The sequence below is a fragment of the Lycium barbarum genome, chromosome 10 (genome assembly GCF_019175385.1).
Source record: "Lycium barbarum isolate Lr01 chromosome 10, ASM1917538v2, whole genome shotgun sequence".
NCBI lineage: Eukaryota > Viridiplantae > Streptophyta > Magnoliopsida > Solanales > Solanaceae > Lycium > Lycium barbarum.
Genome location: NC_083346.1, coordinates 113537962 through 113562483, shown reverse-complemented (window position 1 = coordinate 113562483; position 24522 = coordinate 113537962). Strand labels below are relative to the sequence as shown.

The following is a 24522-nucleotide window of genomic DNA, read 5'->3' as shown; positions in this document are numbered from 1 at the left end:
TTTGTGTGGTTAAAACTTAAGATTTTGGAGGGGGTGGTGGGGTGTCCGGGGGGCGGGGGTGTAAAAATCCAAAATAAAAAAGTAACTTTTAAAACTGTTTTTAAGAATTTTTTTGGGGGGTGTCCCACGGGGCGGGGGGGGGGGGGGGGAGTGGGGGTTGTGGTATAGAAAACCAAGAAAAGAAAATAAGTTGAAATTCACTTATTTTTCAAGATCACATTGGGTTTTCTACACCCACCCCATCCCCACCAACCCCCCCCCCCCCCTCTAAAAAATATTTTTAGATTCTTAAAAAAAGTTTTTTTTTTATTTTTTACACCATCCCCCCTTCCTCCGCCCAACACCCCACCAACCCCTCAAGAAAATATTTTTTTAAAACATTTTTGATTTTTTTTTTTGGTTTCCGACAACCCCCACCCCCTCCCTCCCCGCCCCAACACCAAACCACCCTATCAAAAAAATTGACCTTTTTTAATTTTTTTTTTAAAGTTTTCTTTTTTGATTTTCTATCCCCGTCCCCTTGCCCGCACCCCTATCGCTCCAGAATTTTCTGCTTCATATTTAATTTTACCTTTATAAGAAATTTATTAAAATAGAAAGTTTGTGTGGTGAAAATTCACTTATTTTCCATAACACACTTTCCATGAAAATGCGTGAAAAACATTTTCCTCCATACCGAACACACCCTTAATGGGAAATATTAAGTGGACATGATCAAGTAATATTTTTGTACATCATAAAATAAATATATTTAATTTCAAATAATATCTTATATATATATATATATTTTAACTAAGATTGAGATCGATTGACAATAACGTGCAACTGCACGTTTATAGACACTAGTTATATTAAAAGTATAAATGACCTTAGAAATGTTGATTTGAACTTTTTGTCCTTCATTAAAAGACTCTATAATAGACAAAATAGTTATTTAATATTTTCCGAATATTGAAAACTCAAAAATTCATTAAAATTTGATTATTAAACCTTTCCTTATTTGAATTATGTAGCTAAAATTTCGTATTATTATTATTATTATTATTATTATTATTATTATTATTATTATTATTATTATTATTTCTTTGGTTAAACTTGGATTATAATTATTACAGTATGAAGTCCTATTATTTAACACTTGTAAATCAATTACTCCTTCCGTCTCAAAATATTTGTCGCATTTTTCATTTACATGCTCATTAAGAAAGATCCTTTTGAATGTCCATCAAAGGTGATCCGGGAAGAGGATTTCCGACAGGGCAGCTCGGCTGGTAAAAAAGGAGATGGTACCGAAGACTTTCCTGGGGCTTGCCTTACCTCAACATCTAAATAACTAAAGGGCGGCATTTATTAGGTTAGCATTTTGACTATTTTAAAAAAGCTACTTAATTTAACTTGGTTAAATAAAATGATAAATATTTTAAGATTAGTATTTTTAGTAAGGACGACAAATATTTTGAGACTGAGGGAGTAGAATTTTACCTCATATTAAAAAGAATCTCTACAATTCTATTAAGTACTAACTTCCTCATTAGGAGTGTGTCACCGTTTAACTACTTTAGATTCATATAAAAATTAAACTCTAAGACTGAAAGTTTATTGGGTTTAGGAGTTTTTTTCCTGTTTAAGGAATTGTGCCGCAAGTCTGCAGCTTCTTTTCTTTCTCCTTTCAAAAGAAAAATAGCTGCAGCCATCGCTCCACACTGCATCTCTTTGCCCTTCGTCTTCTCTGGTAAGTCTTCTCTTGTACTTCAATCTAGTTTTCTCCTCATACTTTCGCTTTCCTTTTCCTCTCTATTTGATTCTTAGCATCATAATACTGAGTTTTGATTTATGAATAAGAATGTATTGGAGTTTGATTTTTATATGTGGATTTGTTGGTACTTATTTCATTAATTTGGTTGCGATTCGGAGGAAGTTAATAAATAAGAAAGTTATAAATAAAACTCTTATTCACACCTGAAGCACAAGCCAAAGTTGAAACCCAAAAATCTGGCCGCAGCTTGCATTTTTGTTCTTGCAATAATTACTGGATGGAGTTTATCCACTGATTCCAGGCGACTCATAGCAGTAGTTTAAAGGCGTTTTGCCTTTTGGATGAAATAATACATCTAAAGGAAGAACAGATATGTAACAAAATTACCCATACATGGGCCATAGTTTAATGGAAACACAGATTCACCTTTGGGTTCAATCAATGCATCTAAAGGAAGAAAAAAAAATTAGGACTTGGACTGCCAGTTTCATTAAAAATATAGTTAAGAAGTAGAAAACCATGACAAATATGGATTTTGTTTTTCTATTTCTACGTTTAAAATTAGCTTAGACAAGCTCTTAACTTTTCATCAATGAATACTGTATACAAGAATGGGAGAGCAACATTTTTCAATCCATTGGAATCCCTAGTAGCTACTTTTCGCTAGTATTCCAGCATTTATGAAATGTTTATTTTGGTAGTTATTTTATCCGAAAGAACATTGAATGTGCTTCTTCTATAATATTTATTGGGTAATTGATATGTTTGTGCAGTTGATCATGGATAAAGGCTGGATGCATGAACAAAAGTTCTCCAAAAAATATGTTGAGGGTGTCCAATCTTTTATGCGACTTGTTCGGTCTCACTTTGATCGAAAATCTAAAGTTCGATGCCCATGCCAAGACTGTTTAAATGTAATTTTTCAAACGCAAGAAATAATGCATGACCACCTATTGATCCAAGGAATTATGGGAACTTACGTGCAATGGATACACCATGGGGAACAATTACAAAGGAGAGATAACAATGATGCGATTTACAATGAAGATGAAAATGAAGAACATGACAACGATGATGGAATTCACACTATGTTAGAAGAGGCCAGTGGAAGACCGTTTGCCAATTTTTCAGAGGAGACAACAACTGGTAGTAATATATGTGGTAATATGAGTGAGAAGGAAGCTAAAAAGTTTGACAAATTGCTGGAAGAAGCTGAACGCGAACTATACCCAGGATGTAAGAAATTCTCGAAGCTTTCGTTTCTTGTGAAGTTGCTACACTTGAAAGTGTACAATCAATGGAGTAATAAATCGTTTGATATGTTGCTGGAGTTACTAAAGGAGGCGTTTCCTAATGGCGAGACACTTCCTAAGTCATATTATGATGCTAAAAACATGCTGCAAGGTTTGGGATTAGGATACATTTCCATCCATGCTTGCAATAATGATTGTGTGTTGTACTGGACTGAACATAAAGATAAACAAGAGTGTCCACATTGTGGTACTTCGAGGTGGAAAATTGGTAATGGAAGGAATAAAAAGATTCCTCATAAAGTCTTGCGCTATTTTCCGTTAAAGCCGAGACTTCAAAGGTTATTTATGTCTAAAAAAACAAGTGTGGACATGAGGTGGCATAAAGAAAAACATCTTGATGAAGAGAATGTGTTACGGCATCCCGCTGATTCTGAAGCGTGGAAAGAGTTTGACAAGAATCATAAGTGGTTTGCATAGGAACCTCGTAATATAAGACTTGGTCTTGCAACTGATGGTTTTAATCCATTCGGTAACATGAGCACATCGTATAGTATGTGGCCTGTCATTCTCGTTCCTTATAATCTTCCTCCTTGGAAATGTTTTAAGGACCCATTCATGATGATGTCATTGCTTATTCCTGGTCCTCAAGCACCTGGAAAGGATATTGATGTTTATTTGCGTCCTTTGATTGATGATTTGAAAGAGTTATGGAGTGATGGTGTAGAGACACTTGATGCGTCAATTGGGGAGTGCTTTAAGATGCATGCCGCTGTTTTATGGACCATAAATGACTTTCCAGCTTATGGTAGGTTCTGAAATTTCTTACTTTCACAGATTTTTAATAATCTATACTATTTATTATTAGACTAGTGTAGATTTCAGCTTTTGAATTGTTTCCTGTTGCATTGCTCGCCCAATTCAGTTCTTCCAACCACCCTTGTACTGGTTTTGAGATGCCTTGCCAATGTAGTATCTTTTGCTATATGAGTGCTGATATTGGACAGAGGAAGAATAAGTGCTGAATGTTTTCATCTGCTCCTTCACACAATGGACATGTAGGACTGTAGTTCCTACCCCATTTTATCAATCTATCTTTGGTGTACAATTTCCTTTGCAGAGCTAAATTTAGAATGAACAACCATTTAGGACTTCCTATGAGAAGACCAAATGCGGATTTAGGATCTAAAATTTATAGGCCGAGTTGAATATGCAACTCATATTACACAATTGGTTAGATAATAATATATTGATAGAGCTTACTTAAAGAGGAAACTTGCCTCCCTGTAAGTCTTTTTTCCGTTTTCATTTTGGAGACCAACTTTATTAGTAAGACCATGAAGAACAGAGAGAGAGAGAGAAAAGTTGCGCAATCATTAATTGTATTTTCTCAAGGAGAAGAACTCTTCTTCTGCTACTGAACATATATTATCTTTTTTTTATGAATTAGGTAATTTATCTGGATGGAGCACTAAGGGATACATGGCATGTCCTACTTGCAATAAGGATGCACCTTCACAGAGGGTAAGAAGTAAAATCTGTTACATGGGTCACCGTCGGTATCTTGAAGCTAGCCACCCATGGAGAAGAAGCAAGAAATTTGATGGGAAGACAGAAAAAAGAATAAAACCAAAAGAGCTCTCAGGAGATGATGTCTTGCAACAATTGGATTTACTCAGTACTTATAAACCAGGAAAACACTCAAATAATAAGAAAAATAAACGTCTTCCTGAAGAGTTGAATTGGGTGAGGAGAAGTATTTTATTTGAGTTACCATATTGGAAGAGCTTGAAGTTGCGGCATAATTTAGATGTCATGCACATAGAAAAGAACATTTGTGAGAGTATTCTGGGGACTTTATTAAATATTGATGGGAAAACTAAGGACACATATAAAGCAAGACAAGATCTTAAGGATATGAACATAAGAAAAGAACTATGGTTGCAACATGATGGTTCTAGTTGTACAATGCCAGCTGCTTGTTATAATATGTCAAAAAAAGAGAAAAAAAAGTTTTGGGCATTTGTAAAAGATGTTAAATTTCCTGATGGTTATGCTTCAAATATCTCAGGGTGTGTAAGTGAGGATGACGGTAAAATAAGTAGACTCAAAAGTCATGACTATCATGTCATGTTACAACGAGTGCTACCTATTGCTATTCGTGGATTTGAAAATAAAAATGTCTCTTCATCATTGATTGAGTTAGGCGATTTCTTCCAACGATTATGTTGTAAGACATTGAGACGAGATGACTTAGAACAACTTGAAAGGGATATAATTGTTATATTATGTAAGCTTGAGATGATCTTTCCACCTGCTTTTTTCGATGTTATGGTACATTTGGCTGTGCATTTACCACGAGAGGCTATGTATGGGGGACCAGTACAATATCGTTGGATGTACAAAATTGAGAGGTTCTTGTGCAAGCTTAAGCGTTATGTGCGAAACAAGGCACGACCTGAAGGTTCTATTGCAGAAGGCTATATTATTGATGAATGTTTGACATTTTGCTCTATGTATCTTACCGGCATCGAAACTAGATTTAATCGTGAAGATCGAAATGATGATGGATCTAGCAAGAAAGATGAACCTGTTCTAGACATATTTTCAAAGAGTGCTAGACCATTTGGAGATGGAGATTATGATGCCATACCAAGGAAAGATCTTGATATGGCTCGGTGGTATGTGTTGAATAATTGCGAAGAAGCAGAATCTTTTCTTCAGTGAGTAATTTATCTATTTATATATTGATATTTTTATTTTTTAATACTATTTCTAAATAATTTTTTTTTACATGCAGAGAGCATAAAGAAGAGTTGGTGAAACAAGATGTTGGGAATATAGAAGAGAAACACAGAGAACAATTTCCTTTATGGTTTAAAAGGAAAGTAAGTGATTTTAAGATAATAATCATGTTGTTGTGTTTAAATTTTAATCTTTTTCTTCTTTACTAATTGAACGCTATATTTTTTTAATCATAGATTTTGAAATTATATAATAAGGACAAGTCAATGTCTATCAAGAAATTATATCCTTTGGCAATAGAATCTGATGTGCGTGGAAGAAAACACACTGGCTGTGTTATAAATTGTGTTTGGTATCTTATTCAACGACGCGATGAATTACGTAAAAGTCAGAATTGTGGTATAGTTGTTGCAGGCTATCATGAAAATGAGTTTATTGATTTTTATGGTATTATAACTGACATCATTGAGTTAGAGTATGTTGATGAGAATTGAGTTTTTCTATTTAAATGCAAGTGGTTTGATCTTCGCAAGAAAACAGGGATGCAAAAAGATAAACATTTTACGAGCATATGTGTTAAAAGATTTTGGTATGAACATGATTCTTTCGTACTAGCTATTCAAGCAAAACAAGTATTTTACATTGATGACCCAAAATTGGGGGAAAATTGGCGAATTGTGCTCAAATTTCAAGATAGACACTTATATGATGTCCCGGAGAAGGAAAATTCAGAGACAGAAAGTGATGAGTCGCATATTACAAATAATGATGTGTATCAAGACATGTCACTTGAAAGTAATTCGATTGTCAATGATACGGTGGATATGTTGAGTAAACTGCATAGAGATGATGTTGAACCGATTACCCTGGATACAAATGTAATTGAATTGGAGGCTCAAACAGAACCAAAAGTTGAAGTTGATTATATCGAAGAAGATTCTGACCAAGAGGATGACACTATGGTAGAGTACATAAGTGATAATGAGGAGAATGAAGGTAATAATAGTACTAATGACGATGAAGCTGATAGCACAGGTGATGGCGACGACATTGGCTTGTGATGTAATCTCATAATTGTAAGGTCAGTTACCTGTTAATAGTTCTTCTGAATTTTGTATCTTGTTTAGCGCATTTCAGGGAGATGACTTTCATAAGTTATTTGCAGATTTTGTCTGATTGAATTATGTATATATTCTTATGTTTGAAAACTGTAAAAGTAGCGACCATATATGGATTTATCCGCTATGACTGCACTTTTTTTATCCCAAAAAAAAAAAAAACATATCGAGCAGAAAGAAGAACCAGAGCAGTGAAAGAAATTTTTGGCTGATAAAATGAGCTTCTGGTTGCTATGTTGTTAGGAGGGTCCCTAATTTCTAACTTGGAGAATTTGAAGGTGCATCACCAAGATGCCACTCTTGACTATGTGTTATCGTTTAAATATACTATTTGCTACTTCGGAGTAAATAACTCTATATTCCCAAAGTTACTATTTTGAATTTCCTTTGTAACGTCTCTTTTTATCGTTTCGTAAATGAATCATATAATAAATGACTTGAAATATGAAGGTAAGAGTGTCTTTCTTTTGAAAATTCTTACTGAATATAACTTATATTGTTCCTGAAACGTAGGAGTTGGGTTTAAATATTTTGAATAGAGAATAAAGCTTAGGAGTTGGTAATAATCAGGTTTTTATTCAAAGATCTTATTGCTTATTTTCTTTTTGCAGCCAAGTGATGTAGATGGTGAACCTACATCACCCATGGACACAATAAGATCATCCGGTGGTAGTAATCCTAGTGACAACTATTAAAGTTTGTTGTATTTGGATTAAATCTATGAAAATGTGATTGTGTGGTTAGAATGGATGTTAGAATGGCTGGAGTGAATATTGGGTTTAAATTTAGTTTGTAAGGCTGATGATCGTACTTTATGATGATATTTTTGTGTTGTTAAAATATGTTGATATTTCTTATAGTTAATATGCCTTTTTGGGTTTGATTATGAGGTCTATAGGTTAATATGCCTTTTTAGATTTGAAATGAATTTGGGGAGCCATTTCTTATGCTCAAAGTGGCGAGAAATGTGATAAAGTTGAATCACGTCGTGCCACGATGTTAAATGTGGCACTTGGTGGGAGGCAACCTATCGATTTCAAAATTCTTAGTCGTTTTTTGAAATTTTCTGTTTTAGAATAGTTTATTATATTATTTTTTACTAATATACCAAGTTTCATGTTATTTGGAATTAATTGGACAGGTTGAAGTTGGTTAAAATAGTGCAAAACTTATCTTGGTTAAAATAGTGCAAAAGTTTTCTTGCTTAAAACAGTGCAAAGTTCTCTGCCAGTTACATGGAGTGCAGGCACAAAGAAGTCCCAAAGTGTTTTGTGGTTCAGAAGGTTTGCCTTATTTTGGGTCCAGGTAAGTGTTAGACCATTCACCTCTCCTATTTATTTCACTGTAACTCCCAGTTCCCCGACTCCCCTACACGTTTCACGACCACCAGGTATGCTCCTCTTCTCTTCTCTTTATCTCCCTCTCCCTCGCTTTCTCTTTGCTGGCAGAATTTTGTTTTCATCATTTCTATACCTGTGGTTTCTTTGTGTGGAATTTAGATAACAAATCGTGAGAATCGGGTGCTGTTGTTTGATCGTGATGAATATATGATTGTTGAACTATAATTCCCACTTTTTGGGAGGGTAACTCTATTATCCCATTGTCACAAAAAACTTGGTTAAAGTTATGCACATAACGAGTTCGATATATTGTCTGAAAGACGATTTCATTCGCCAATGAAGTCTAGGTAACCAGGTGAAATTAGGAGATGCGTAGAAGTGCGTTTTGGATAGTGCCGGTTGGCTTTAAAGTGTTCTGTTAAGATTTGACCAATTTATAAGGAAATGAAAATTGGGGAGAGGAAAAGTGTTACACGGAGCATTATGCTAATCTATAGCCATGAATTTTGAATTGCTGAATTGCATTGTTTTATTTGTTTTGTTGAGTTGAGCCTTTGATAAACATGATCTTCATTTTATTGTATGATCAATGAATTCTGTCAGTAAACTGAATGGTCAATCACTGTTATTCTGATGTAATATGGCAGGAGTTGTTATTTTATACTAGAATTGGGACAAGACACGTGAGGCTAGTTAAAACTGAAATTATGTGATGAAATGCTGGGCCTCAATCATCCACATTGTTGACCATATTGATCTTGATGTGAGTAAATGTAGTTGGTTAATTATTGAGCTTTGTTTGCACCTGGATTCCTTCTTTTTGAGCAAATATTTTTGGTGTGCAGGCTTGCAGTGTTCTCGTCAAGCCACTTTATGAAACGTCCAAGAGCCTTGCTCAGAAAATGATAATGGCTGTAAGAAATTTCTTATGTTTGTGCCTCAACAACTGGCTATTTTAATAAGTCAACTTACCTTAAGATATCTGTGCAGGCCTTCCGATACATAAGGCAGATATCCCAAGAAGCCAATAGAGAAATCCAATATGCTGGAGGTCGGCAGCCTGCTGTGTTGAGGGCATTTAGTCAGAGATTATGCAGGTAAAAACTCAGATGATTGTCATGTACTACTGTGCTAAGAGTCGGAATCTCGCTTTTGGCTTTGATGTTCTTATATTATTTTTAGCCTACAAGTCATGCGATTAGCTTGCTACTGGAAATCTTTCATTCTCAATATTTACTGCAGGGGATTCAATAATGCGGTTAGTGGATTTATTGATGATGGTTGGACAACTATGGGTAGTGATGGTGTGGAGGATGTAACAAGTGCTGTAAACTCATCGCCAAGTAAATTCCTTGATGCACAATAGAAGATCACCAAAAGATTCATTCCACTGGAGCTGAAATCAGTTAAGTGAAGTCTATCTATTACGTTTCCTACAACTTCAATGTGTAATAAATTTTGGCCGTAGGAGAAACCTACGAATGCAGAAACTTCTAGCTTTTAATCACAGCTTTTTCTGCCTTTCATCTTTTAGAGAATTTAAGATTATTTTGGTGCTTTAAAAAGTTAATAAGCACCTAGCATCTGAAAACTGCCATAAATATCTAGACTAAATTATCACATGAAAAGCAGGGCCGCCGCTTGAAGATTGCAGACTTTTGGTGGTCTGTACAATCAAGAAGCAACAGACATACAATGTGCAGAACTCTGGACTATCTAGCACCAGAAATGGTGGAGAACAAACCTCATGATTATGCAGTTGACAATTGGACTCTAGGGATCCTCTACTACGAGTTTTTATATAGTACAAGCAACCATCGATCTTTGCTCTGGTATCTGGTGTTAAGAATTCACTGATGCTACTAATCCAAATTCGTGTAGGTTAGGCACACTTAGGGGGTAGAGCTCTTCCAACCGATATGTTCTCACTTCCTAGGGGTCGAACCCCAAACCACTAGGCGACAGTAAAGGTATTCCAACCATCACACCATATCCCTTGAATGGGTTACAAAGGAAATGAACTGATTAGAAGCCTAGGGTGCTGAATAAGTAGGATGACGCATCCTAACCTCTACTCCCCGGAAGGTTTTTGCTGTTTTCCGCTAAAGAATTATTTGAAGAATTAGCGCATGATTTATTGTTTTTTACTCACGTATATAGGTGTGTGCTAGTGTATATATCATGAAGTATGTAGTAGGTTTCCAAATTAGTTCTCTCTTTTCAGAAAGTTAATTATGCACATGTTTTGAATGGAAAGGACCGTTCAAATCTTGTTGTTTCGCCCTTTTTTTATACTTAAAAGACAGCAGACAACAAATGCTTTTGGTTAACATGTTTGAAACTCTTGGAGCATAATGTGTTTATGATACTAACTCTGACTTATAACTTGTCATTTCTTGTTGTAGATGCTTATGAGCACCACATGCTAAAGAATCACCTACAAGAGTATACCCAACGATCATCCCTAGATTTTCCTGTTTATCAGACTTTTAATTTAGGTTCACCCAACGATCATCCCTAGATTTTTCCTATTTATCAGACTTTCAATTTAGGCTCTCCGCATGCACCCCTCTTTAGATCAAGTGTTTTCGTTGATGGGCGTTGGTATACCTCTCCTGGCATATTTTCACATCTAAAGACTACAGAGAAGGAAGCTGCGAGAGTTGCCTTGATTAGCATGAAAGAGAAGATGAAGCGTGACAGATGACCTCTCATTCCTGAGGTATGTTGTATTATCGCAAAATAATATATTTATAACGTTTAGTTTTATAAGAGTCTAAATGACTTATATCTTTGTAGCGAGGTGTTTTCTCATTCCTGGTTCATCGTTTGTATATTTCTCAAAATCTAAATCTTAGGCTCCAAAGATCAGTTAATCAAAGTCTGTTTCTCTCTTTTCTCATATTACTAATACTGTTTTTACATGGTGTACTTTGTCTAGGATACTGTGTTTTGCAAGTCCATCATGAAGAGTGGTTAGTTAAAACACATACAGTGCATATAGAAAATAATACTGGTGTATATAGGTCAAAGAGTTACGTTTTAAAACACTTGCAAAATTTCTGGTTGCACGCCTTCTTTCTGATTGTTTCCTTTCTCTTTGCAGCTTCTTGTGAAGGACTCTTCAAAAATGCTTCCTCTTCAAAAGATCATGGAGCACCTTTGGATAATTATGAATGTCACATGACACAATAATCTGAGTCGCTTCCCCAATTTTCATCGTTTAGTTAAAGCGCCCTATCTAGTGAAACTGTGAAAGTAACCGATGACATAATGTTTGTTTTTCACCTGCTGGTGTTTCAACTCTTTTTGCTATTACATATGATATGTAAATGTAATCATCTTGGTTTCAATAATTTGTATCGGATGGAGTGTGAAGCTATGTTGGTGGAAATTGATATAGTTTCCTAGAAATAGTTGTATATGATTTACATATGACTTTACTGGATTTTCTATTAACTTCGAAATTAGTTTCTTACCTTATTCTCATAGTTTACTACTGTTACTGTTTATGATGCAGGATTCTCCCAGTGCAGCTCAGAATTTGGATTTAGATTCAACTCTTGAGGCTAGAACTAGTGGGACACGACCCGCTGGTGAAGTTGAAGGAAGCAATTACAATCATCATTCAATCTTGACGCATTCTAGTTTGCTTTTGAGAATCACTATCGAGAAAATGTATTCCACTGCCAAGATATCCAAGCGACCTGCACAAGTTATTCTAGATTTACGAAGGAAGCAGTAATATGCATCCTATAGAGATCGCTAGATTTATACTCTTTACTGGGAAGTTTGACAGAGGATAAGCACTAACGAAAGTGTCTGTTCACCTTATTGTAGCCCTAAAAGTAGACTAGAACTTGAAATGGAAGTATTTGGTAGGCCTGGTAGATTTTCTTGGTTTCGTATTACAAGATTGAATTGGACAATGGGGATTATTTCATGTCATTGATTGGGATTATCATTAAACTTACCTCTCAAAATAAGTTATCTTTGCAGTTAATTATAGAATTTTATTTTTCTGCAAAGCACAACTACTTTCTTTTTGTAATGAACTTCGTTATTAATAAAATTCGCTGCTAAGCTCATTGCGCAGTTGTATATTAGTTCAGAAAATAACCATGTATAGGCATTTTATCTCTTTTATTATATAATATGGTCTATGTCGCTTAGCAGTAGTATAGTCTAGTATTTCAAAGAAAATTATGCTTGTGTAGTGTATAATTGTTGATGGAGAAAATTCTAATTTTTATTTTGTTTAAATCGAGATGTATTTGAATCTTTTAATTTGTAACAACATATTTTTTGTAGCCAATAATTGCACTATTCAACTACGAAATTTAAGTTGTCACCATTTGAAAAATATATTTTTTTGTGACAATTTCGTTGTGATTAAACTATAGGTTGAGTAGAGATAAATAATACAATTGTTACTAATTGTTCGAACTATTAGTGACAAAAATTAAAGGCACAATTAAATATAAAATTCTGCAGCTAAAGTTTGGAATGATTAACTACAAATTCTAATTTGTCCCTAATGTATCAACATAGTTTTTGCGACAAAAGTTTTCGTCTCCAAATTTTAGTGGTATATTAGTTAAAAATATGTGTATAGGCATTTTATCTCTTTTATTATGTAATATGGTTATGTCGCTTGTCACTAGTATCGTCTAGTATTTCAAAGAAAATTATGCCTGTGGGGTATATGTATTGACGGATAAAACTCTAATTTTTATTTTGTTTAGATCGAGATGTGTTTGAATATTTTTCTTTATAACTACAATTTTTTTTGTAGCCAATAATTGCACTATTCAACTACGAAATTTAAGTCGTAGCCATTTAAAATTTATATTTTTTGTGACAAAATTGCATTGTGACTAAATTGTAAGTTGAACAGAGACAAATAATACATTTGTCACTAATTGTTCGAACTATTAGTGACAAAAATTAAAGTCACAATTAAATATAAAATTATGTGGCTAAAGTTTACAATGGTTAACTACAAATTTTAATTTGTCACTAGTGTATCAACATAATTTTTGCGACAAAAGTTTTTCGTCTAAAAAATTTAACTTATTTTAGGATGAAAATTAGTTTGTCACAAATTGGGTACATCATTAATGACAAAATAATGTGTCACTAATAACTTTAAATTCGTGGCTAATAGTACTCAATAAATGGCGCCAACGCTGTTTTTTGGAGGGAAACTTTAGGGGACAAAACTTTGCTACGAATTTTTGTGTTTCGTCACTAAAAATATATGCCTCATGTATTTAAGGACGAAATGGAACTTTTGTCACAAAAAGTGAACATTTAGTGACGAATTTTGCGTTGTAGCTAGTATTTTCGTAGCTAAATATCATATTTCTTGTAGTGATTACAAATAATATTATCTAATATTTTCTTACTATGATTGAGATCGCTTGGGAATAGCGTGGTCGTACACGTAGTTCACACCGATAAAAAATAAATAAAAAGAGAAACCGACATTTGAATATTCGTTGTTATAAAAATATCCACATAAATTGAGGTTATACAAGGTGCTCAAATCGATATGTTGTTATAAAAATATCCACATAAATTCTGGTACTTTAATGTATTTGTTTGTGATTTCTCATTTATTTTGCGCATCATATTAGAACCGAGATGACTCAACTAGTAATGCCAAATAATAAAATCATTAGAATCTGTAAGCTTCTTATTTACCGTGGCATGTGATTCGACCACACTAATACTTATGTAGTGAAAGCTGCATGAAAGACGGTAACCTTTCATATTCGTATATGTTTCCCTCTATTTATACGGTGAATATTTTTTTCACATAGAATGTCATTGTCATTATAGTCATGGTCAAAATTATATATACAAGATCCTTATCTTGCTTGACTTTTGGCCGTCAATAATATTTATGAGGCCTGACAATATATTTTTGACGTACGATAGGTACGCGACCGATGACATATTCTTTCGACCATACAATGACATTCATTCTCTTTATTTCTCTCAAACCTTCATTAGAGGTGAATGTGATATGTATTCAACCATGAGCATGTCTAAGTTCAAATTTATTATTTCATATGGCCACATTCGCTTCTGGAATAAATTATAATCATCAAGAAATGTGTCATGACTTTTTAGTATAATCTTGCTATTTTGTCTTTACACGTATCATAATTATTCATACGGCCCTGTCTTAACATCATTTTGAAATGTCAAGTGTGGCCTCACTTTGTTTTCCTTTATTTTGATGGAGAAGTGATAAAGTGTGACAAAATATTCGGCCGAACGATAATCATGTGCCCGATGTCCTCTCATACCACATCGATGGCCAACATTGCCTTCACATTTTGAAGTACTATTATGAGAAGCCTTGTTGTCTATTATTTATGATTACTACCATGGTGACGATTATTATTTCGTCCTTTGCCGCCCGCACATTCATTCATACGACCTTGATAATTATTTAGTCTTCTTTCTGACTTTTGATCTATCGCTCCTACATTCGCTTCATGAAATGGAGCAGATCCAAGGGGACGAACTTCATAATTTTTCATCAGAAAGGGATAATTTAACCTTAATCATCATATCATCAATGTGGTGCACGGGGACGCAACCCCACGTCTTACCCATATAAGGCATGTTAGGCCATAATGCACTGGGACTCGAACCCAACGCCTTATCATCATGGAGCACTACGACATGAACCATATGTCTTACCCTCATAAAATGTGTTGGGACCCAACCCGACATCTTATCATCACAGCACGTCAGGATTCAAACTTGATGTCTTACCCTCATAAAGTCGTGATAGGCTTCTATAATGTGTTAGGACCTGAACCCAACTTATTATCATCACGGTGCATCAAGACTCGAACCCGATGTTTTACCCTCATGGTGCGTAGGGGCTTAGCTTGAACCCACTGTCTTATCCTCATATAATGTTTATCACGAGTTCTCTCATTCACTCCAAGGAGTGGAACGTAATTTATCGTAGCCACAACTAGGCATAAAATAATCTCATAATATATCTTCAAAACTTTTTTTTTCTTTCCCATATATGCTGCTTCAGGAGCACATTTGAGAGCATAAAATAGAGAATGTTTTCTTTACATTCTCGTGATTGATCTCAAATCTATTCAAATGAATATTCATGTATTGAATGTCATATCTTAAAAGCCAAAAAGATTGAAAATATAGCTTGCCACTTAGCTGATAACGGCTTTCAAAACTTATTCTTTTCTTGTACAGTTGTGAGCTAAAAAAATTTCACATTACTAGAAAACATACAAATAATAATTTTCTACAAGCAGTAGAGTAGTTCATCTTCAAATCAATATTCATGTATTGAATGTCATATCTTAAAATCCAAAAAGATTGACTTAGCTGATAACAACTTTCTAAGCTTATTCTTTTCTTGTGCAGTTGTGAGCTAAAAAAATTTCACATTACTAGAAAACTTACAAATAATAATTTTCTACAAGCAGTAGAGCAGTTCATCAGTAATAAACATAACAAGCATTTGAAATTATTTTAACTTTTTTTGTGATCATAATAACCAATCATAATTAATAACACCTTGAACGTATTATCACTTAATTTAACAGTTATAAAGTATAAAATTATATAAAAACTCGCCTTTTATGAGTCTTTATGGTCTTCAACTCAATTGGCAGTTCTGTTATACTAACCCGACGTTTATACAACGCTTACGGGTGATTTTAAATTTCAAGTAATATGGTACACATTTAACATAGTTATGAGACACAAGTGCTAAATTACTTCTCCACATTGATACTTTTAGCTCTAATATACTTGTAAATGTTATAATTAACTTCATGCGAATCCAACAATAGCATAATTATTATCTCAATCAATGTAGTTTTTTCTCATCTAGCATTTCTCTTATTACTTGTAAATCCGCTAAAAGGTTATTCCAATGGGCTAGCTATAGGTATCTGACGGTGCTGCCTTGTCCTATAGGCTATAGGGATGGACTTGTTCATTTCAATACGTGAAAATCTAGGGTAGAAAATAATTTCTCCGAGCCTATCAAATCCATTTAAATTATAACAACCATTGTCGTCAGTGTTGCTTCATGCTTATGTCTTGAGAATTCAAGATATAATTAAGTTCTAGACTGGCGTGTAGTAGAGTGTAACTATAACTATAATTTTGTATGTATTTCACAACCAAATTAAAGTAAATCATTTGGAAAGGTACCTCGCTTGACGTTCGTAACACAAAAATGAAAAACCATACTGAAACCTTCTCAGTTGATTAGAGCTTCATGCTGATAACATGTTGTAAATTGAGAGCAAATGAAATAATATAAATAAGATATATTTAGACAAGAGACGTAGAGGGGAGGAAGAAAACTTTTCTTCTTCTCTCAAGTATGCATTTCCATGGGCCAAAAGAGTGCCGTATAATATAGTTACAAATAGAGTCGGAAATTTCACTAAGGAGGTTCAAAATATAAAGAAGTAAACACAAAAAGAAGCCAAGGGGATAAAAAATCTACTATATATACATACCAAATGATTTTAACATTGCATATATAGTGTAATCTTTCGATGAAGGACGTTCATCCGAACCCTCTTGCGGTACCCTAGCTCCCCCCGTAGTTACATATAAGGGTGTCAGAGGAGACGGGACAGTCCCCGTCCCACCCCGTGTCCGGCTCGGTCCGGCACCGGACCGTCCCTGTTCCGGTCAATGATGGGGGAGTGGGCAGAAGGGGAAGGGGGACGGGTAGGGGGGCGGAAAGTCCCGGCGAGGCCCGGTCCTGTCAGGCCCAGTACCGGACCGACTGACCGGTCCCGCCCCGCCTGAAAACATTAACTCTTATTTTTTATTTTTTTATAAAGGTGATCACTGGTCAGCGTTTGACCGTTGGAGGTGGGGGCCCAGCAGCTGGGTTTGACCACTAGAAAGTGGAAACAAAAGTTAACGTTGGGACTCCAACGGTCTCATTTTCAGCCGTTGGAGTCCCCTTTTCCCCCAAAAAATAAAAATACCCCCAAAGTTTAATAAATTGCATTTTAATCCAAATTCTAAACTATAAGTACCTCTTCATTTTATTCATTTTCACACAAATCATCCACCAATTATCTCTCTCTAATATTTATTATCAATTATATCTCTCTCTAATATTTGGTGAAATATTATTATTATTATTATTTTGGTGAAGTGGGCAATATTTGAATTTTGGAGCAACTTTCAAGCTTCGAGTAACATAATTTCAATTTCAACGTTTACGGTTACGTCTGCTTTTACGCAGACGTTTGGTACACTCGTTCCATCCTTTAATTTATTTAATTCTTGCATTTTATTTGCGTCTTTTTTGCAATTAATTTTCATATTTTATTTTATTATACTTTGATAATATGTCTAAAAAAGTTAAGATCCCGGTCCTAGGTAAAACTGTCGAAATCCCTAACCCTTTTAGTCGTAGTAGTAAGGGTAAATCTGGTTCTTCTAGTAAATCTAAAATTCAATTTAGAAACAATACGGAGGATTTCATTCATGTTGATGAAACTGAATTTTTTGTCCCCCCCGATTTTCCTCCTATTCCAGAAGATTTAGAATTACAAATTGAAGCCTTGGATAGAGCTTATGCTAATTTAGAATTTGATGATTTGGAAAATTTAGAAGTAGAAGAAGGCGAGGAATTAGATTTAAATGAGACACCTACTAGTCCCGTTACCGAAGCTCCAACTCAGACTACATCTCAGTCTGGAGCTAGTTGTCCCCCTATACCTCCTACTCGGGGTACGACTAAGGCGCAACGTCCTAGAACTAGTGTCGTATGGAAATTCATGACTTTAGATGATACTAAAACTCAGGCTATTTGTCACAGATGTAAACAAATTTTAAAACACGGAAGCGGTGGAGGGGCGGGTTAGACGGGTGGTTTAACTACACTTGAGAACATGTGTTGAAAAACCATACTTAGATGCTCGATTAGCAGTCGGACTTAAAAACACACTGACCGGCGCTAGTAGTGCCGCTCCCAGTGGATCCGTTGTGGGATCTAATATGGTCCAACAAACTTTAAATCCTTCTAACCCCGCTGTCACTCAAATGGCTTATAATAAAGATAGAGATTGTGAAGAACTAGCTAAAATGGTTGCGGTTTGTGGCTTGCCTTTTAGTTTTCCTTGTAACCCCGATTTTGTGCATTATATTAGAGCTATGTATAACCCTACTTTTCAAGGCATACCTAGATCCACTGTTAGAGCTGACGTTTTTAAATTTCAAAGTGATTATTGTCAATATATGCGTTGTGTGTTCCATCACCTAGATTCTAGAGTGTCTGTCACTTCTGATATAGGTCGTAGTGTTAATGACAATGATTATTTATGTGTTACGGCACATTGGATTAATCATAATTGGAATATGCAAAAGCGTATACTTGGTTATAAATATATTGATGAGAAAAAAAATAGGTTCTTATATTTCTACAAATGTTCTAGACATTTTGCAATTATATGGTCTTGTTGACAAAGTATTAACTGTTACATTTGATAATGCTTCTTTCATGACTAAGAGTGCTGAACTTATGGCTATAAGAATTTTCCCAATTAACATTGATATTTTTCATGTTCGATGTGCATGCCATGTTTTTAATTTAGTTGTAAAAGATGGTCTTGATTTATTTGAGGGTTCTCTACAAAAAATATGATATGCTTGTCAATATGTTTTTAGCGCTTATAAGCAAAGTAGAATTAATTTGTTTAAAATATATTGTGTTGAGCAAAATTTGCCTATTAGAAAAATTCCAAAAGAAGTTTGTACTAGGTGGAATTCTTTATATGAAATGCTACTTGTTGCTTACCAATATCAAAAACCCCTTCAATAGGTTTTTAATGAACATCATTATCATCCCCATGAACAAATACAAGATAGTGATTGGAATGAAATTGAAGGACTATGTATTTTTTTTAGAAATTTTTTATATTGCAACAAAAGCATTTTCCGGTCAATACTATCCTACAATTGCATGATATGCTCAAATTACACCTATTAATGGTGTAAAGCGGACGTTGTCAAATATAGTAACCCAAACAAGGTTGGGGTCGAATCCCACAGGGAGTATGAAGAGAAAAGGATACTAATCGTATGCGATACTAGTCTTTAAAGGCTTTAATCCTATTCCTGATAGTTTGAAATATTTGTTGAATAATGAAATTGAATACTTTGACTAGAATTGTACTTAATGCGAGATAGAGACTAAGGTTGTGTTCCCCAACTTGATTAGATATTATGCTTCAGGTTTCAATGTGATATGTTTCTAATGGTTGTTCTATGAATATGCACTTGATCTCTTAAGGACTTCCTAATGTTTCCCAACAGTTAAGCCGTATTTCCTCTTTATGATTCTTCCAAATATAAAAGAGTTGCAATCGAAGAGCGACCAATAATGCCAATTTAGACTTGTTCTTATTCCTAAGTTAGTCTATTAAACGAGGGTTAACGCCTCGAGTCATTGTTATTCAATCTTACCAATATTGACTCTCTTTCCCAAGAAAAGTTAATATAATGGCTTAGGATAATGCTTGCAATCATTACCCAACGATAACGCACAAAGATAGAATAAATAATAACAACCATTATGCATATATCAATAGTAGAAACCCATTTACATAATATCCATCATGGGACCCACAACCTTAGCGTTAAAATTAGCTACTCATACTTTTTGCTAACAAAGAAAGCTTGAAAGTTAACATAATATACTTACGATGCGAATACAATATGGAATGAAGGTGAAGTTGTTGCCTTAAATGCTCCAACCACTTCTAATATTAAAGACCTAAAGTTAATGCTCCCAAGAGAAATCTGAATAATGAATTTAAAACCCTACTTTAAGTATTTATAGGGCCAAAAATCGCGCCATGTTTCTGGACAAAAACACCCTTACGCGGCATCGTTACGGACAGTAACACAGGTTACGGTCCGTCCTTCGGTTCGTCCTTTTGTCAGCATGATGTCACGGCCACTATGCGATGGACCGTAACACAGGTTACGGTCCGTATCTCCCAGCGGATCATGGCCTCAGTCTTCAGTGGCCAATGCGTTACGCCCCGTAACTCAAGTTACGGACCGTCCTTCTGGGCGTAACCTGTGACACTACTTGGCAACTTTCTGGAAATTTTCCTCAGTTTACGGTACAGGTTACGGCCCATAACATGAGTTACGGACCGTCCTTCATAGCGGCACGTATCCTCTCTGGTACGGATCACGTTACGGTCCGTATCATGAGTTACGGACCGTCATTTTAGCTTCAAGTTGTCCGTTTTTCAGCATTTCTTATCATTTCCGATCCTTATTCGACCAACCCTATAAAACACAAAAATAACATAAGAAACGATGTAAAAACACTTAAAAACAAGCAACACTTCTAGTTACAAAGGCATAAAATGTGCCGAAATTCACGGCACATCATTGCACAAATGTTATTTTATACACTACTAAAAAAACAGGATTTTCCGACCCAAAAAAATGGCAATTTCCGACCTCATGAGGTCGGTTTTGGGCAAAAACCGACCTCAAAATCAGGTCGGAAAATAGTGGGTCGGAATTATTACCGACCTCATGAGGTCACAAAAAACCGACCTCATGAGGTCGGTAAAGTTTTTTTAGCCGGGTATTAATTAAATAAAATACCGACCTCATTAGGTCGGTAAATTATATTAATAATATAATGATATGAGTTTACCGACCTCCTGAGGTCGGTAATTTATAATTTTTGGGAATTTGTTTTTCCAGAAAACCGACCTCATGAGGTCGGTAATTTGCAATTTCTAGATAATTTTGCAGAAAACCGACCTCATGAGGTCGGTAATTTGCAATTTCTGGGAATATTATGCATAAAACCGTCCTCATTAGGTCGGTATTCTGCAAAAAAATTGGTAGGATCCAACTGCTCTTCCAGCTGCCCCCCTGTCAAGATGAAAACAATTTGATATTCAACTAAAACCAGCTCAAATAGCTGCCAACAATTCACCAAACTACTAAAAAACATAAAACATTAAGCTACTTCAACAACCACATATATGACAACCAACAATACGTCAAATTCAATTCGAAACTACTTCAACGTTGAATCAAAACGTCATTCAAACATTCCAAAGAGACATTAAGCTACTTCAACATTCGTAAACATCTACACAACATTAAACTACTTCACAACCTTTGCAAACATCCACAAAACATTAAACTAGTAGATCTACACCAAGTTAGTCTACAACTTTAGACTAAGTTAATCTACAACATTAGACTACTTCACCCCTCGCAAACATCCACAAAACACTTACACAATCCACAAATCCACCACAACATTAACATTCAAACATAATAAGAGCTGAGCTTTCTTCTTGAAGTTTTGAGCTAGCTGCGTCTCATGTTCCGGGCGCCAGACACATTTTTCCTGCAATGAAAAGTAAATGAGTTTATTAATAAGGAATAGATCAATATAAGTGGATTGTTTAAATAAAAATAATAAATGCATATACCTTAAAGGCATTATAGATATGTCTCTAGCGTTCCCTATTCAGATCCATTTTAACAATACCAATTGATTTCCCTTTAAAAGGCAAGCTAGGAGTTTACTAAATCTCATTGTCTTTACATACCTAATCAGTTGAAAAAATGAATCCCCTGCTCTTTTGACTGCTTCAACTGTATTTTCTCTCTTTTGCCGTTTGCTCTGTTTTCTTAAAGCTCCATTTTTATCAGATTTCAAATGGCAAACATTATAAATTAATGAAAAACAAAATATATTCCTTCCCTTCTTTTCAAATATACAATCTACCTAATCTCCTTTAACAGTATAAAAGCATAAAAGATAACTTTTTTGGAAAAAGTTTCTCTGTTGACTTTTTGTGAACCTGCAGAGCCTAGATTATCTATTTTGATTGCCAGCACTTCTACATGCTATTTGCACACAATGCTGGAAGAGCAGATTATGGAACACATTGATTATACGCAAAGTAGATGGAAGCATGATACTCAGATATGTAAAGGGAGGAAACCCACAACCCGCCCCACACCAGCACTAAATTCTTAAAAAGGACTTTCAACCCACCCCGCCCGGCACCGCACCCGCACAGAGACGGACCCGCACCGCCCCGCATAAGGCAAAACCCGCCCTGCCCCGCACCCGCCCTGCCCCGTTGCCATCCCTACATACTATAATGGCATACTATAATGGTTGATTCTCAACAAAATCTACTTCATCTCCCTACTAGCTCTTCTACATATAGAATGTAAAAATAAAGAACAAAAATATAGATACTTCATAATCCCAATACTCTTTTGGTTGAGTCAAATAGATGAATGTGTAAAATCCTTTAAGAAAGTTAACAAAAGAGATGGAATATGTGTCCACTGTAACAATCTCAGTCCATCAGACCCCTTTTATATCTCCTTTCATGATCAGTACATACTTAATATATGTCTATATGCAAGATATTCTGACATGGTATGATAATTTCATCAATAAGTATTTAGAGAGATGAGGGAAATATAAAGGTCTAGTGTGCGAGGGTTTACGACTGACACTGGTGCACACGTTATAAACAAGAAGCGATTCGCAAACCACCTCTGTAAGTTCATTGCATTTTTTTTAAGAATCTGCTAGAATGAACCAATGGTTTCTTTCTTCTTTCACTGCATCATTCAATAAAAAAAATTATGAAAGGATTAGCATAATGCTCCATTTCACTTATATGAAAAATCATCGACTTTCAGTCCCTAAAGTCCCACCCAAGTAAAGAAGTCATAGAAGAACATTTACCTTACTTTTATACATAATCCACGTGAAAACTCATCAGACACCAATAGAAAGCTTTAGCCTTTTCCACAACAAAGTTTGGGTAATCTTTTCTTTTTATTAACAAAAGTAATCTAATAAAAAAGAAACAGTGGCCACCTAGTACTAATACTGATTCAGTACAAGAAAAAAGCCTGAGTAAAAGTTGGGACATCTAAACCTGGATAGTTAGAAGGGCAGAGCAGAGTGACTGCTATTGTTTTCTTCAAACGTTGTGGATACCAACTTATTCAGTGTAGGCAATCTGAAAAGATTAAATAAAAGTATGTTTGGACTACTTGAAAATGCTAAACTTGTCCTTGCTATATTCAGAGCAATGTTAAAGTGTACTCTGAAAAATCTAAATAGATTATAGTTTTAACGCTCTCTATCTAAGAGATTAATTTATTAATTTATGAACATAGAAAACACAACGGTTATGAAACAACAATAGCACATGACCAACATTAAATATGATAAACACATCGTAAAGGATATATATATTTCTTATTTTTCTTTACCGCACAACTGCACTAAATAAAAATATATTACTCAAGAATCCACATATTGAGACCAAGTATGAGACTAAGTTTATTAATATGGTCATACGATTTCATGACAGTGAAAGTTTCATGGCCTATAAAAGTAGCTTAGTTGTTAAAGTTTCATGGCCTATTCTAAAGTATTTGATGATTTCATATGATCTGTTTGTTAAGTTAATTAATCTGGTCATATGATTTCATGACAGTGACGTTTTAACATCTAACTATGAGTTGTTATTACAACAAACAGAGTAAAAAAGATCAAGTCTTTATCTTCATAACATATTTTTATCAATTTGAACAAAACCCAAGTCATGTAAGAGGTAACTGTTGACACCCAATTTTGTCCCTCCTTTATTTAATTTTATTCACTCGGGCGTCTAAATTTATTGACGAGCTAAATACTTTATTTTCACTACTATTATTCTCGCTACTTTTATTTTTTAACATTACAAGTATTACTTTACCACAAATTTTAGATGATTCGTCATCATTTCATTTTTTGGGTTCGGACTCGTTAAATTAATTACAAGACAACACTTTGCAAAATATTTACTTTTTACGTATTAATTATTTATTGTCTTTACATAATATATATTATACCAGTTATTAAATTAGAATCCCAAAAATGATTAAATAGCGGAGGAGGGATCAATAATTTTCAGCCAAATTAATGACCCAAAATACCAATACAATATTATTTCCCTAAATAAACAACCCACATTTTAATACCCAACCCATTTATATCAGCCCATATTTAAATTAATAGGCCAGCCCAAAACGGACCAGCCCAATTAACTCCTACCCGGCCCAACCCTCATTATCTTTACCCTAATCCCTTATCCCTTCTTCATTCCCTTCTCCTCTCCTTTCTCTTCTCCGCCGCATCTCCCCGCCTCCCTTTCTCCTTCCTTCTTCGTCTCTCTCCTCACGTTCTCCCCACACCCACGCCTCTG

At 34.9% G+C, this 24522-nt stretch overlaps 1 long non-coding RNA gene across 1 annotated transcript; it reads left to right on the top strand.

Annotated features, from left to right (window-relative positions):
• The first annotated feature begins 6112 nt into the window (after positions 1-6112).
• Positions 6113-9283, top strand: LOC132615277 (uncharacterized). The gene is made up of 3 exons (XR_009572631.1): positions 6113-6832; positions 7481-8972; positions 9055-9283. It is a non-coding gene; the product is annotated as an uncharacterized LOC132615277 (long non-coding RNA).
• Positions 9284-24522: the final 15239 nt, after the last annotated feature.